Raw genomic sequence first — 16606 nt, forward strand, 5'->3', positions numbered from 1 at the left:
TGGCTTTGGAAGGCCTCCAGAGGAGGAGGGGAAACTCCACAATCCCCCTGGGCAGCCTGCTCCGGGGCTCTGACACCCTCTCTGTAGAGAAGCTTCTCCTCCTGTGGAGGTGAAACCTTCTCTGTTCAAGTTTGTATCCATTGCTCCTGATTTTATTGCTGTGCACCACTGAAGAGAGGCTGGCCCCAGCCACTCGCCCCCACCCCTCAGGCATGAGGCTTCCACCACCTCCCTGGGCAACCTGTGCCACCCTGATGCTGAACAACTTCTTCCTAATGTCTAACCTGAGTCTGCCCTCCTCTAGCTTGGATCCATTCCCTCCACTCCTATCTGACAGCCTAAGAAGTCCCTCCCCAGCCTTCTTGCAGCCCCCTTCAGAGCCTGGGAGGCCATGAGTAGGTCTTCTGGGAGCCTTCTCTTCTCCAGACTGAGCACCCCCAACTCTCTCAGCCTGTCCTCATAGCAGAGCTGCTGCAGCCCTCTGAGCATCCTCGTGGCCCTGCCCTGGACACCTTCCAGCACCTCCAGACCATTCCAGAGCTGGACACAGTGCTCCAGCTGAGGTCTCACAGAGCTGTGCCATCTCCAGGGTTCATCTGGAACAGTACACCTGAAGACAGAACAAAAGCAGCATTAAAACACAAACCCAACCAGCAGCAAAGAAACTGAGATGCAAACCCAAGTGTAGATGAGAGCCAAAAGGGGAAATCATGAGCAGCAAATGGGCCTGGCACAAAGCAGCAGCACAGGACAAAGGCACAGGCAGGGAACAGTGCAAGAGCCACTTGAGGGCTCCGAGATGGGTCACAGCTGCTGCCGGTGGGCAAAGCCTTCAGCCTCCCCAAGGGGTTTCTGGGGGCAGAGATGGTGCAGCTTCTCTGCACCACTCAGGAGCATCTGGAGCACAGCACAGCTGCTGCTGGGAAGCAGGAAGGCTGTGACCTGGGAGTGAGAGAGCACAGCCAAACGTTGCCTTGAAAGCCTTTTCAGTGGCCTCTGAAGACAGTGACATCTTCCTGGTGGCTCTGGAGTTGAGGCACCGCTGCGGTTAGCTGCAGGCTTTTAAAGGCAAGCACAGGAATAAGGGCACCAGGAAACAGCAGAGCTCCAGAGCCTCCTACAGGCACTTCTGGGGGGCTCTGAAGCATCTCACCCAGCCCCTGCCACTCTCCCAGCCCCTTCCACCTTCCCCCGAGCAGCCTCTGCCTCCCTCCGACTCACTTCTCCCTTCCCCGAGCAGCCTCTGCCGCCCTCCCACCTCCCTCCACCCTACCTTACCAGCTCCTGCTCCACCATTACCACTACCTCCATCTTCATCTTTGTCTTCGTCTCCATCTTCATCTCTGTCTTCGTCTCCGTCTCCATCTGCATCTTCTCACCCGCGGCAGAACCTGTGACAAGTCCTTCAAGCAGGCAAACTCCTAAACAAAGCTCAGCCTCAATAACAACAACAGCACAACCTTAGCACCGTGAGCTAAAAGTCAGCGTCGCAAATGGTCAGCAGCCTAGCCCTAAGGTGGCCCTAGCTAGCCGGGGGGCCAGCGAGGCCCCCCGGCCTTTGAAACCCTCCACCACACCCCGGTGCTCGCCCGTGCGCACTCACCTGGGATGCCGGCGGAGGATCCCTTGGCCCGCAATGGGCCCAGCTTGGGGCTGGGCTCCTCCTGCTCTGCTTATATGGGGCAGGGAGCAGGGAGGGCAAAGTGGCCACACCTGGGGGGGGAGGAGACTGCAATTGGCCTCAGGTGCTGCGGGGGCGGGGGGAGAATGTGCTGCAGGTTGGGTGGAAAAGGGGAGGTGGTGGTGAAAGGAGGGAGCTGCTCCCCAAAGCATGAGAGCTGCCAAAGCTTCCCATGAGGGTGTGGGAGGGGATCAGAAAGCCAGGGGTGCCAGCCACTACCTCCAGGCTTGGCATCTCCTTTGCCCTCCAACAGCAACGGCAAACTGAGCTTGCAAAGAGCAGCACTGCCTTTTGCTCTGGTGCGAATTCTTCTCCCTGGAGCAAACTGCTGACCACTTCAGGCAGAGGAGCTGCCTGGAAAGGTCATCTGCAGGTCATGAACTGAGGAGTGGCAACGAGAGAGCAGCAGAGGCTGTTCCAGGCTGTAATTCCTGCCCTCTGCCCTTCAGTGCATTGGTGCAGCAGTGAAAAACATGCCCCTTTCATAGAATCACAGAGGCAGGCAGGCTGGCAGAGAGCTCCAGGCTCAGCCAGCCCAGCCTAGCACCCAGCCCTGCCCAACCAACCAGACCATGGCACTAAGTGCCCCAGCCAGGCTTGGCAAGAACACCTCCAGCCACAGCCACTCCACCACCTCCCTGGGCAGCCCATTCCAGTGCCAATCACTCTCTCTGCCAGAAACTTCCTCCTCACATCCAGCCTAGACCTGCCCTGGCACAGCTCCAGGCTGTGTCCCCTTCTTCTGCTGCTGGCTGCCTGGCAGCAGAGCCCAACCCCACCTGGCTACAGCCTCCCTGCAGGCAGCTGCAGGCAGCAATGAGCTCTGCCCTGAGCCTCCTCTGCTGCAGGCTGCACCCCCCCAGCTCCCTCAGCCTCTCCTCACAGGGCTCTGCTCCAGGCCCCTCAGCTTTGTCGCCCTCTTGTGGACACCTTCAGCACTTCAGCATCTGCCCTGAGGAGCCCAGAACTGGACACAGCACTCAAGGAGTGGCCTGAGCAGTGCTGAGCACTTGTCCACACACTGCTGAGAGTGACCAATGTGATCCACCCCCCCCAGATGCCTCTGAGCCTGCTGGACACCCTCAGAGCCAAGCTAACTGTGGTGATATTCTACTTCATGTTCAGGCTACTTATTTACTGTACAGCTAATTCATCTTGACTTCCAGCTAGGCTGGCTAATTAGCAGATGTTCAAGCAGCAAAACATTCACACTTTCTAAGCATCAAATTAATTGCCTAAAAGTAGGCAATTAGACAATTGGAAAGGGGAGAGAAAACCACAGGGAAAGGAGGGAGGACCAAAGCCTGTCAGCAGCAGCAGCTCAAAAGACAGAATAGCTCCAGAAAAACAAAAGACAGAAAGAAAATATCATCGTTGGAAATTATTTCAGCTAAAGATCTGATATTTGCAATGAATTTGAGTTTAATATGGTGGAAGAGGAGAAATTCTGTGTTCAAAACCCTGTCTGGGGCACTTAGTGCCATGGGATGGTTGATGGGACAGGGCTGGGGCTAGCTTGGGCTGGAGGAGCTTGGAGCTCTCTTCCAGCCTGCCTGATTCCATGGTTCTATGGATTCCTCTGCTCTTGCAATACATCTTAGCTTGGCTAGAAAGAAAGCAGGCTGCAGTTGGCTGCTCTGGCAGTCCAAAGGCAAAATGGCTCCTAGGGAATGCAGCTTCCAAGCTGGGGAGGGACTTTTTAGGCTGTCAGGGGACTGGAGGGAATGGAACATATTTCTCACCACCTAGCACTCTTGCTCAACCACAGAATGACAGCACCATGCAGGCTGGCAGAGCCCCCCAGGAGCACCAAGCCCAGCCTAGAGTCCTGCTCAACCACAGAACGACAGCACCATGCAGGCTGGCAGAGCCCCCCAGGAGCACCAAGCCCAGCCTAGAGTCCTGCTCAACCACAGAACGACAGCACCATGCAGGCTGGCAGATCCCCTCAGCAGTACCAAGCCCAGCCTAGAGTCCTGCTAAACCACAGAACGACAGCACCATGCAGGCTGGCAGAGCCCCCCAGGAGCACCAAGCCCAGCCTAGAGTCCTGCTCAACCACAGAATGACAGCACCATGCAGGCTGGCAGAGCCCCCCAGGAGCACCAAGCCCAGCCTAGAGTCCTGCTCAACCACAGAATGACAGCACCATGCAGGCTGGCAGATCCCCTCAGGAGCACCAAGGCCAGCCTAGAGTCCTGCTCAACAAGATTCACCTTGAACCATCTCCCTGAGCACCACATCCAAACCACCCTTAAGCACAGCCAGGCTGGGGGACTCCAGCACCTCCCTGGGCAGCTCATGCCAGTCCCTGACCACTCTCTCCAGGAAAAACCTTTTTCTAATCTCTAACATCTTTTGCCTAATATCTAATCCAAATCTCCCCAGCCTCAGCCTGAGGCCATTCCTCCTTCTTCTGTCTGCAGTTCCCTGTGAGCAGAGCCCAGCAGCAGCCTCTCCACAATGTCCCTTCAGGTAGCTGCAGACAGCAATGAGGTCTGCCCTCAGCCTCCTCTTCCTCACACTACCCATCCCCAGCTCCCTCAGTTGCTGCTCATCAGATTTATTCCCCAGGCCCCTGCCCAGCTTCATTGCCCTCCTCTGGACCTGCTCCAGCACCTCCACATCTCTCTTGTATTGCAGTGCCCAGAACTGAACACAGCACTCGAGCTGTGGCCTCACCAAAGCCTCACCAGGTTTATTCTCCAGGCCCTTCCCCAGCTTCTTTGCACTCCTCTGGTCCAGCAGGAGCCTGGCAGGCAAGAGGCCAAACCTCACTGCAGGGCATAGTTTCTCTTCCTACATCTTTGTCGTAGTTTCTCCTCCCTACCTCTGGAATTGTTAGAGCCTTTTGCAGCCAGCCCACCTGATCCTCAGCAGCACCACTGTGTTTGCTTTGCAGGTCAATGCAATCTCTGTGGCTGAGCTAAAGCAGTGCAGTTTGTTTAGATCAAGTCAGTGCAAAGCTCTCAGCAGACTTACTTTTGTTGGCTCAAAAAAAGGAGAAGAGTTGTTTTGGCTCAGAGGAATGTTTTCTGTTGTGATAATATTTGACATTTCCAAACACAACTTATTTCTTTGTTTTGTCTCCTCCTAATCAGAGCTGAAGTTTTCAGCACAACAATCAACTCCCCTGGTGGTAACTCTGCCAGGAATGAATTCTACAGTCGTTTTTTAAGGGGGTTGTTGTTGTTAGGAGACTTTACAGAATGACAGAATCCTTTGGGTTGGAAAAGACCTCTAAGGTCATCCAGTCCAAGCACTGAGCCAACACTACCATGGCCATTAAACTGTGCCCCCAGGTGTCATGGCCACAGACTTCCAATGTTCTCAAAAGCTCATTCATAGAGTGGCTTGGGTTGGAATGGACCTCAAAGACCTTCTAGTTCCATGGATCTCAAAGACCTTCTAGTTCCATGGATCTCAAAGACCTTCTGGTTCCATGGACCTCAAAGACCTTCTAGTTCCATGGATCTCAAAGACCTTCTAGTTCCATGGACCTCAAAGACCTTCTGGTTCCATGGACCTCAAAGACCTTCTAGTTCCATGGATCTCAAAGACCTTCTGGTTCCATGGACCTCAAAGATCTTCTAGTTCCACCTCAAGCCTCCAAGCCAGGCAGCTGACCCCCACCTGTGTCAGACAGCAGCACAGGCTGCCCTTCACGGCTGTGGCAGGCAGAGCCACAGGATCCAGGGAAGTTCTTTTGCTGCCCAGCTCCTTCAAAAAGCAATGCAAACCAGCAATTCAATGATGCTTAGAACACCATTTCCATCTGGAAACAGCTCTAGGAGCCAAATGCCCCCCAGATGTGGTGCTCAGGAGCACTGTTTGGCACCAGAGTTGCACAAATTAGGTAATGATGATTAGGCAATTGGATGATCTTGGAGGTCTCTTCCAACCTGGTTGATCCTATGAAATAGGTAATGCTTGGACTTGATGATCCTCAAGGTCTTTTCCAGCCAGGATGGGTCTGTGTTTTTCCTCCAGGAGCACACAACAACATTTCAGCTTTGCCACCTTCCTCCCTGTGCAATTATGTCTGCCAGCAGGATGATAAACTCCATGCAAGGGGGGGGAAAGGAATTTTTATAGCTCTTCCACCTCCTTAATCCATCAGTTACACCCAGCAGAGGGCTAATATTGTAGGGAAACCCTCAGGAGGCAGGACACAAGAAGCACTAATTCACAGGAGCCATCCACTTTTTGGGAGGGGGGAGTGGGGTGAGGGGAAAAAAAAGGATCTGTTGGTAAATACACAACAAATTATGCAACAAAAGAGTCATAGATCCACAGGAGGGGGTGGAGGGGGGAAAGATATACATAGGGAAGAAGTTTTATTGATCTGAATTACTGATGAAAAATAGATGTAAAAGTGCTGCTGATAAAAAATGGATGCCAAAAAAATGCTGCTGAGATAAAATAGATGTTGGTGCTACCTGAGTGTGCTGGGTAAGGCAGCAGTGCTTGAGCTATAGCTGGGAGGCAGTGCCAGGAGTGGGGGGAATGGAGCAGAGCTGGAGGTGGGGAGAGTGAGGCTGGAGGTGAAGAGGAAGTTGCTGAGCAGGAGAGTGGTGAGAGGCTGGCAGGGGTTGCCTAGGGAGGTGGTTGAGGCTCCATGGCTGGAGGTGTTTGAGGCCAGACTGGCTGAGGCTGTGTGCAGCCTGCTCTAGGGTAGGGTGTCCCTGGGCATGGCAGGGGGGTTGGAACTGGCTGCTCCTTGTGGTCCCTTCCAGCCCTGACTGATTCTGTGATTCTAGAACGCAGGACCCATGGGGCTGCAGCCTGGGCTCTTGCTGCTGCTGCTGTTTGCATGCCTCAGTGTCATGTAGGTGGTAACTGAGACACAGGAAAGCTTCAAGTTAAGTTTTCCTTGGTGAAGTATTTGCTCTCCTCCATGCATGGATCTTCAGAGCCCTTGAAACAAACTATCCCCAAAACAGAGGAAGTGCCTTAGGTGTCACTGTCCTTAAAAGCTGCTGCTGCCTCTGATACCAAACAGCTAAGCCAAGGCAACTGCTCCCTGCCAGTCAAAGTCTGATGTGGTCAAGCAGAGCTCAGGAAATGCTTTGCTATTAGAAGTACTTAGGAAACATAAACATCTTGCAGGTCTGAGTGGGACATGTATTAAGGTGACAAGAGGATCCACCTGCTGCTCCCCAAGCTCTTCTCAAGTGCTGCTCCACAGAGTTTGTTGTGCTGGGATCTATCTTATGAAAAATTCAAAGGGTCCTCAAGTTAATAAGCTGGACATAGAGCATCTCTGTCTGTGGCAGGGGGAGGTCCAGATTGTAAGTTCTGGGCACTTCAGCTCAAGGAGGAGCTCAGGGAGCTGCTGCAGAGAGTCCAGCCCAGAGCCCCCAAGCTGCTGCAGGCAGTGACCACCTCCTGTGAGGCCAGGCTGAGGGAGCTGGGCTGGGAGCTGGCAGCAGAGCAGCCTGAGGGCTGCCCTCAGTCGTGGTGAGAGATGTGCCAGGGCTGCAGCCAGGCTCTGCTCAGGGCTGTGCAATGCCAGGACAAGGGGCACTGGGTGCCAGCTGGAGCAGAGGAGGTGCCAGGGGGACAGGAAAGAAAACTTTGTCACCAGGATGCCACTGGCTCTGCTGCCCACCTGGGCACACTGCTGCCTCCTCCGCAGCTCCTCTCTGCCAGCACCCCCAGGGCCCTCTCTGCCTGGCTGCTCTCAGCCACTCTGGCCCCAGCCTGCAGTGCTGCTTGGGGTTGCTGTGGCCAAAGTGCAGAACCTGCCCTTGGCCTCTGCCCACCCATCCAGCCTGGCCAGGTCCCTCTGCAGGGCTCTGCTCCCCTCCAGCAGCTGCACAGCTGCTCCTAGCTTGGTGTCAGCTGCACACTCACTGCTGCTGTTTGGGCAGAGGGTCAGTGGCAGCCCAGTGCAGACTGAGAGATATTTAGATAGAGCAAGGCAGTGAAATATTAAAGCAGTGTGTGGGACCCACGCTTTGAAGGCTGACATTTACAATCAGGCTCTCTTAATGCCTTTTTTCCCCCTTCCCCCCACTTCCTATGTGCAATTTCAACCTGTGCCTGAGCTCAGTGTTTATTAAAGCTATCACTCAGCTAAATGGGAGATAACAAAGACAGGGAGAAGAAAAGGGGGAGGAAGGTAGAGCTGGAGGCTCTCTAGAGGGCTCAAAGCAATTTAGCAAAAGTGCTGATTTCTAAATTCTGAAGAGTTAAGGTTGGCTTTGGTATAAATTTATTTAAAATACTTGATGGGGGGGGGAAGCTGAGTGAGAGCTGGGAAGGTTGGGCCAGAAGTTGTGTGATAAACCCCAAAGGTGTAGGACACTTCCTCAGTGAGGTGTAAGTGCTTTGTGCAACATCTCTCCCCCTGCACAGCTCTCATCCTCAGTCAGAACATTCACAGGCTGTGAGTTGGGGGTGATCAGCATGGACAAGAGAAGGCTCCAAGGAGACCTGGTAGTGGCCTTCCAGTACCTCAAGTGGGGTACAAAAGGGGACTTTTGATAAGGGCTTGGAGTGGTAAAATCATTGATACAACCAGGTTGGAAAGGACCTCCAAGCTCATCCAGTCCAACCTAGCGCCCAGCCCCATCCACTCAACCAGACCATGGCACCAACAGGGAATGGATTGAAGCCTGAGCAGGGCAGATTGAGACTGGAGTGGAGGAAGTGCTTCTTGACAGTGAGGGTGGGGAGAAACTGGCACAGGCTGCCCAGGGAGGCTGTGGATTGCATTAAGAGTGGTGAGACACTGGCACAGATTTTCCAGGGTGGTTTTGGAGCACAGAATGTGATCAGCTGGCAAATTGCTGCTGCTCCCAAGAGGCAAGGCAGGGCCAGAAGGTTTCATTTCTCCAAAGGTTTGTTGAAGTTTTGCTTAGGTCTTTGCTGTCTTCCATGCAGGACCTGCTGCCCACCAGCACTCCCAGGTCCTTCTCCACAGGGCTGCTCCCCAGATGATCACCTCCCAGCTCTGTACTGCTGCAGTTTGGTTCTTCCCAGGTGCAGGACTCTGCCCCATCCTTGTGGAACCTCCTCAGCTTCTTGTCCCAGCTCTGTATTGCTGCAGTTTGCTCCTTCCCAGGTGCAGGACTCTGCCCTTATCCTTGGGGAACCTCCTCAGCTTCTTGTCCAGCTCTCCAGTCTGTCCCAGTCCCACTGGCTGGAAATTCTTCCTTCCCATGCCCCTTGTTCACCCTCTGCCCAAGGGCTTAGCTGGGCAGGGGTTGCTGTTTTGGCTTTAATGCCTCCTGCATGCCAGCTCCTTGCTCATGGCTCTCAGCCTGGCTTAGAACAGTCTTTGAACTAAGGCATGGTGAGCCAAGAAGCTCTGCTGCAAGTGAGCAGATCACCTACTGAAGTTGCTCTGATTGCAGAGCAGCACTTGGCCATCACAAAGCTTCTTTGACATGCAAACCTGGCTTTGAATCCCACTTCTACCACTCCCATTCTTTACACATACTTTCTGCTTGGGTTTTTTTTTCCCCTCCCCCTCAACCTGCCTGTAATAATTAATTTCCCTTCCCAGAAAGTTCCTCTACTGCCTTCAGTACCCTCCTGCCACACTGATCAATTCCAAGCATGCACTACCTCGGCTTCAAAGGCTGACAGGAAAGAGCTTCACACCTCTCTGTTTGCCTTTCACCCTTCCTGAAGGCAAAGGAAAATTAGCTTTACAAAACAAGAGAGTCATTAATTAATCCCCTAAAATTGAATCCCCTTGCACAGCTGCATGAAGGGGGTCAAAGCAAGGGGGCAGGAGCAGTCACCAGGACAAGAGGGATTTGTTCTTTTATTTTGGGGGGCAGGTTACTGAGCTGGATGAACTGCTCTAGAAGCAGACTTGAGGGCAGTTGGCTCTCAGCTCCTGCAGCCCAGCTGCCTCTGACACTCTGATTTATACCTGGTGGCCAAACCAGACATGCACCACTACAGCCTGACTCGAAATGGTGCAGAAAGGACTGGTTCCAGGTGCACACTCTCCAGGAAGGGCAGGCTGAGCTGTGCTGACCAGCTGAGGGCCCCTGGGAACACTGGCATAGGACGAGGGCACTGCTGGCTGCACTCCAGAGGATGAGCAGAGTGACCTGCAGGGTGAGAGAGGGAGAATGGAAACAGAATGTTTCTCTTGATGGCACACAACTGTCAGGGTGGGAAGGGACCTCAAGAACCAGCCACTTCCAACCCCCCCGACACGGGCACCCCCCAGCTCCCTCCACCTTCCCCAAGCAGCCCCTGCTGCCTTCCCACTCCTTTGCCTCTTCCCCAAGCAGCCCCTGCTGCCCTCCACTCCACTTCTCCCTTCCCCAAGCAGCCTCTGCTGCCCTCCACTCCACTTCTCCCTTCCCCAAGCAGCCCCTGCTGCCAGCCCTCCCACCTCCCTCCACCCTACCTTACCAGCTCCTGCTCCACCATTACCACTATCTCCGTCTTCGCCTCTGTCTTTGTCTCCGTCTCCGTTTTCATCTCTGTCTTCGTCTCCATCTTCATCTGCATCTTCTCACCCACGGCAGAACCTGTGACAAGTCCTTCAAGCAGGCAAACTCCTAAACAAAGCTCAGCCTCAATAACAACAACAGCACAACCTTAGCACCGTGAGCTAAAAGTCAGCGTCGCAAATGGTCAGCAGCCTAGCCCTAAGGTGGCCCTAGCTAGCCGGGGGGCCAGCGAGGCCCCCCGGCCTTTGAAACCCTCCACCACACCCCGGTGCTCGCCCGTGCGCACTCACCTGGGATGCCGGCGGAGGATCCCTTGGCCCGCAATGGGCCCAGCTTGGGGCTGGGCTCCTCCTGCTCTGCTTATATGGGGCAGGGAGCAGGGAGGGCAAAGTGGCCACACCTGGGGGGGGAGGAGACTGCAATTGGCCTCAGGTGCTGCGGGGGCGGAGGGGGAAAATAAAAGGTAAACGATGGAGGTGGGGTGGAGAGGTAAGTAGATAGGTAAGTAAATCTGTAAGTAGGTAGATAAATAAGTAAATAGAAAAGTAGGTAGATAAGTAGGCAGGTAAGTAAATAAATAGGTAAGTAGGTAGGTAAGTAAATAAATAGACAGGTAAGTAGGTAGAGAGATAGGTAAGTAAGTAAATAGGCAGGCAGATAGGTAGATAAGTAAGTAAACAAATAAATAGATAACTAAGTAAATAGGTAGGTAAAGATAGAATGAGTGAACATGTCCAGAGAAGAGCTGCTGGGATGCTCAGAGAGATGCACATCTGTTTTACAAGAACAGACTGAAAGAGTTGGAGCTGCTCAGTCTGCAAAACAGGAGTCTCAGGGGTGACCTTCTTGTGGCCTTCCAGGATCTGAAGAGGACTACAGGAAAACTGGGGAGAAACTTTTGAGGCTGCCAGGGAGTGCCAGGACAAGGGGTAATGGAGTGAAGCTGGAGGTGGGGAGAGTGAGGCTGGAGGTGAGGAGGAATTTGTTGAGCAGGAGAGTGATGAGAGGCTGGCAGGGGTTGCCCAGGGAGGTGGTTGAGGCTCTGACCCTGGAGATGTTTGAGGCCAGGCTGGCTGAGGCTGTGTGCAGCCTGCTCTAGGGTAGGGTGTCTCTGGGCATGGCAGGGGGGTTGGCACTGGCTGATCCTTGGGCTCCCTTCCAACCCTGTCTAATTCCATTATTCTATGGTGCTATGACTCCATGGTTCTGTTCTGTGATTCCATGATTCCACTATTTTTCAGCCTCTGGAGATCAACAGGAACCCCTTAAACACCTTGCTGATGCCATTCCTCATGCTTAGCATGTGCTGCAGAGCAGGCTTGAACAGCTGCAGCCAGGCTAAACGATTGCTGCACCCTCAGGCTGGCTGCTTAAGAGCCTGTTCCAAAAGCTGTGTCTCAATCCTGCTGTATCCAGCAGGAAAATGTTCCTTTTTCCCTCTCTTTTGTAGTCCTGCTCTTGGGTAGATCCCATTGGGAAGGCTCTGGGTGATGTGTTGAGAGCAGCATTTGATGAACCACAAAACCTGGGCTGAAATGCTTTAGGAGAAAATGCCTGAATGGTTCACTCCCTGTATGTTATCTCTTCCTGTAGCTCACAGCCTGCCTGACCCTGGCAGCAGAAACCCTGACTTATTGCAGTAGATAACTGCTGGAGATGCCTGACAACTACTCTCTACAGCCTCCCCTTGCCTTCCTCCACTTTCTGCTTGCAGTGGAGCTCTAAAGCAGCCAGCAAGAGCCTTGCCCAGCAGCACTGACCCTGTGTCCCACAGCCCTCAGATGCCACCTTTGGATGCTAACAAGATTGTTTGGGTTTCATCTAGTGTGGCTCAGGGGGGGTCATTGAATTCTGCTTCCCAGCTGATGTGTCTGGATGAGGCTCAGTGGAGGGAGCAGCAATGAGCTGCATTCCTCAGCACAGACCATGCTGAAATCACCTTTCTGCCCCTGCCTTCGTTCCAGTTAGTGCCAGCAAGGTAAGGTGATGCAGTTCTGTGTGGGTCTTCTCTCAATGAGCCTGGGAGATGTTCAGCTAAGGGAGTTTCTCATCATCAAAAGCAAACCCCCCCAGCACAGGGCCAGGACAGCCCTGACAGTCCCCCTCCTTTTCTGTCCCCCCCTCTCCTTTTCTGTCCTGCAGTATGGCAGAGAGCTCCAAGCTCACCCAGCCCTGCCCAACCAGACCATGGCACTAAGTGCCCCAGCCAGGCTTGGCAAGAACACCTCCAGCCACAGCCACTCCACCACCTCCCTGGGCAGCCCATTCCAGTGCCAATCACTCTCTCTGCCAGGAACTTCCTCCTCACATCCAGCCCAGACCTGCCCTGGCACAGCTTCAGCCTCTGTCTCCTTCTTCTGCTGCTGGCTGCCTGGCAGCAGAACCCAACCCCACCTGGCTACAGCCTCCCTGCAGGCAGCTGCAGGCAGCAATGAGCTCTGCCCTGAGCCTCCTCTGCTGCAGGCTGCACCCCCCCAGCTCCCTCAGCCTCTCCTCACAGGAACACTTTCAGTGGGGCAGCACTGCTGCAGAACCTGGGAAGCCTTCCCTTGCCTTGCAAAGTCAACCAGTTCCAAAGCTGGTCCATATTGCATGAGGCTCCTTGTGTGGAAGATGAGGAGGGCATGGGGAGGAGAGCCAAGCATGGCTGTTAATTACAGAGCACCTCACTCCTGCATGCATTGGTTGTGTTTCTCTGTGCTAAGAGGATGTCTTCAAAGGCTAAGAGGAACACACTTGATTAATGTGTTTACAGCCAAGCAGTGAAGCAGAAGGCAGGGGCTGGGCTCTGGCTGGCTCCATGGGAAAGGACACAGAGCATTCAGCCTGATGCATTCATTACTGCTGAGTGGCCCACGGGAGTTAAAGGGTTCTTGGTACATGTGTGGGTTTATGCCTGTGTCTACACTGCAGCCAGAGCAGTGTGGGCAGAGGGCAGGAGAGGGCACTGTGCCCCTGGGGTCTGCTCTGCTCAGACCTCACCTCCAACACTACCCCCAGCTCTGCTGTCCCCAGCAGGAGGAGGGCACAGAGCTGCTGGAGAGAGCCCACAGGAGGGCACAGAAATGCTGCCAGGGCTGGAGCAGCTCTGCTGTGAGCACAGGCTGAGGGAGCTGGGGGGGTGCAGCCTGCAGAGGAGAAGGCTCCAGGGGCACCTCAGAGATGCTGCCAGGGCCTGAAGGGAGCCTGCAGGAAGGCTGCAGAGGGACTTGTGCTGAGGGGGCCTGAGCCAGGCCAAGGGCAATGGTTTGAAGCTGAGGCAGAAGTTGTTGAGTGTGAGGGTGCTGAGAGCCTGGCACAGACTGCCCAGGGAGGCTGTGGCTGCCTCCTGCCTGGGGGTGCTGCAGGCCAGGCTGGGTGAGGCCCTGAGCAGCTGAGTGTAGCTGAGAGGTGTCCCTGAGGATGGCAGGAGGCTGGAGCAGAGCTCTGAGGTCCCTCCCAGCCTGAGCCCTTCCCTGATTCCATGCAGACATTAAGGAATTATACACATAGGGGAGAAGAAAATAAGTGCAGAATATTCTCTGCTGTTTATGTCCCTTTTGTTGTAGGTTGGGTTTGGTCCTGAGGCTCTAATCTGCTGTAGAGAGAAGCAACTCTTCAGCTGCTGCTTGTGCTCCTCATCAACTTGCTGGGGCCAGCAGAGGGGCACGGAGCAAGTTACAGCCCTGCAGAGAGCAGGAAGAGCTTCGTGCAGAGAAGAGGTGAGCATGAAAGGATTCCCTCGGGATGGCAGGAGAAACGCTGTAGAATCTATTCCTGCCATGAAGAGAAGTGTGCAGTGCTTCCAGAGGGAAGGGGAGTGTGCAGTGCTTCCAGAGGGAAGGGGAATGTGCAATGCTCCCAGAGCAACTCAAGGCTCAAAGGAAGGATGAACTGATAGGACCAAGAGAGTAAGCAGGCAGCAGCACAACGCTGTGGTGGCCTGGGAGGATCTCTGCACTTGTCAGCATCACTGAGCTTAAGCAGAGATTTTGCCTCTGGCCTTGGTGGATGCCACAGCTGGAAGAATATCTTCCACTTCTTGACTCTGAGGTCCCTTAAGTGCTCTCTGGCAGAGTGCTGAGAGGCAGTGGAGTGGAGAGTGTAGTTAGCAGTTATCTGTAACACAAAGGCCCAGAGAGTTGGGGAAGGAGAACATCTGCTGGAAACCTGCTCCTGCCCTAAACCCCAGCCCTTGCCTGTGTGCCAGCCTGCCTATTGCAAAGACCAAGGGTGCTTCCTGGGGCTCCCAGCTCAGCAGGCAAGGTTTGCTCTGACACGTTCCCAAACCTCAACCAGCAGCTCAAATGTTTGTGCACCAGAGACCTACACAGCTTTGAGTAGGCAAATTGGTCTGCCAAGTGCAGCCTGGCTCCTTCACTCTCATCTTCAGATGACAGAGCTCAGCATTTCCCTGTCTCAGAGCACTCACATCTGGCAAAACTGACTCCTGCCTCCCCCTCTCAGTGCCTGACACAGCTCAGGGAATTAAAACAATCAGATGGTTTAATTAGGCCAAGTGACAGACACAGGAGATGTGGCCTGGCTGGTGATAAATGATCATAGAACTCACTGTAGAGTATTAGGGGTTGGAGGGGACCTCCAGAGATCATCCACTCCAATCCCCACCCTGCCAGATCAGGAGCACCCAGAAATGCATCCAGGTAGGGTTGGAAAGTCATAGAACCAGAGAATCAGAGAACCAAGCAGGCTGGCAGAGAGCTCCAAGCTCACCCAGCCCAACCTAGCACCCAGCCCTGCCCAACCAACCAGACCATGGCACTCAGTGCCCCAGCCAGGCTTGGCAACAACACCTCCAGCCACGGCCACTCCACCACCTCCCTGGGCAGCCCATTCCAATGCCAATCACTCTCTCTGACAACAACTTCCTAACAACATTCAGCCTAGACCTGCCCTGGCACAGCTCTAGGCTGTGTCCCCTTTGTTCTGGAGCTGGCTGCCTGGCAGCAGAGCCCAACCCCACCTGGCCACAGCCTCCACAACCTCTCTGGACAGCCTGCTCCAGCACCCTCACACCAAACAACTTTCTCCTCCTGCTCAGCTGGCACCTCCTGGCTTCCAGCTTGGCCCTCTTGCTCCTTGTTTTGTCCCTGAGCACCAGCACACAGAGCCTGGCACCTGCATAGAATGATAGAATCAACCAGCTTGGAAGAGACCTCCAAGCTCATCCAGTCCAATCTATCTTCAACCTATCTTCACCTTGCCCACAGCCCTCAGATATTGGAGCCATTGCTCAGGTCCCCTCTCAGCCTTCTCCTCTCCAGCCCACACAGCCCCAGGACTCTCAGCCTCTCTTCCCAGCAGAGCTGTTCCAGTCCCTTCAGCATCCTCACAGCTCTCTGCTGAGCTGGGCACAGGACTCCAGGTGAGGTCTCACCACAGCTTTGCCATGCAACCCTGGCCAGATGCTTTCCTCAGAATCAAACCTACACAAAGCTTTCTGCCCAGGCAGTGGACTCAGGATGGTTTCCTGTAAACTGTGCCTCTGCAGCAAGTGTTAAAGTAAAACTTTGGGTCTAAAACTAAATCTTTTCTCTTTTATTTTTAAGCCTATTTCTAAGGGCTGGCTCTGCTGCTGCTGTTGCAGGCAGAACACAAGACAAGCAACTGCTGTGGGTCAGACTTGAGGTCCAGTTAAACCCAGGACAGCAGCTCTGCAAGTGGCCAAGAGCAAATGTCTGGAAGAAAAGAGCAACATGGGGCAGGTATAGAAACAGAAGAAGTTTGGGGTTGGTTTGGGTTTTTTTTTTTCACTCTCTTAAATAAATAAATAAAGTTTCAGTTGAAATAGTTCAGTGGAAAGAGTCTCAGCTGGAAAGGAGGAAGCCAGCAAGAAGAAAAAGGAAGCACCACAGAGCTCTCTTCAAGGCAGACTGCTCCTGAAGGAGCTGTGAACGACCTGCTTCAGTCTCTCCTGAGGAGAAAAAGGGAAGATGAAGTGATGCAAGCAGCCTGGTGGCTAACTCCAGCCATCAGCTTTCATGGACAAGGCAGCAAGAGAAGGCACAGCTGCAAATAAGGCTTATGAGGAGGCAGCCAGCAGAGAGAGGGAGATCAAAACCCATCACTCAGTCAGGGCTCTCTCACCTTTGCAGCTTTCCATTACAGCAATTCTTGCAAGAGTGCAGATTGTGGAAGAGACAGAATCAGAGAGTCAGAGAACCAGGCAGGCTGGCAGAGAGCTCCAAGCTCACCCAGCCCAACCTAGCACCCAGCCCTGCCCAACCAACCAGACCATGGTACTCAGTGCCCCAGCCAGGCTTGGCAAGAACACCTCCAGCCACAGCCACTCCACCACCTCCCTGGGCAGCCCATTCCAGTGCCAATCTCTCTCTGACAACAACTTCCTCATCACATCCAGCCTAGACCTGCCCTGGCACAGCTTGAGGCTGTGTCCCCTTCTTCTGCTGCTGGCTGCCTGGCAGCAGAGCCCAACCCCACCTGGCTACAGCCTCCCTGCAGGCAGCTGCAGGCAGCAATGAGCTCTGCCCTGAGCCTCCTC

At 54.0% G+C, this 16606-nt stretch overlaps 2 long non-coding RNA genes across 3 annotated transcripts; one reads left to right on the plus strand and one right to left on the minus strand.

Moving 5' to 3' along the window:
* Positions 1-886: 886 nt before the first annotated feature.
* On the minus strand, positions 887-1703 carry LOC135179056 (uncharacterized). Of its 2 annotated transcripts, none has more exons than XR_010303898.1 (2): positions 1279-1703; positions 887-1059 (listed from the first exon to the last, which is right to left on the minus strand). It is a non-coding gene; the product is annotated as an uncharacterized LOC135179056 (long non-coding RNA). The 2 variants fall into 2 exon arrangements; XR_010303897.1 differs by having other exon boundaries at positions 1274-1703.
* A 10174-nt stretch (positions 1704-11877) lies between these two features.
* Positions 11878-16068, plus strand: LOC135179057 (uncharacterized). The gene is made up of 3 exons (XR_010303899.1): positions 11878-12082; positions 13653-13805; positions 15654-16068. It is a non-coding gene; the product is annotated as an uncharacterized LOC135179057 (long non-coding RNA).
* Positions 16069-16606: the final 538 nt, after the last annotated feature.

Source organism: Pogoniulus pusillus, chromosome 10 (assembly GCF_015220805.1).
Source record: "Pogoniulus pusillus isolate bPogPus1 chromosome 10, bPogPus1.pri, whole genome shotgun sequence".
Classification (NCBI taxonomy): domain Eukaryota; kingdom Metazoa; phylum Chordata; class Aves; order Piciformes; family Lybiidae; genus Pogoniulus; species Pogoniulus pusillus.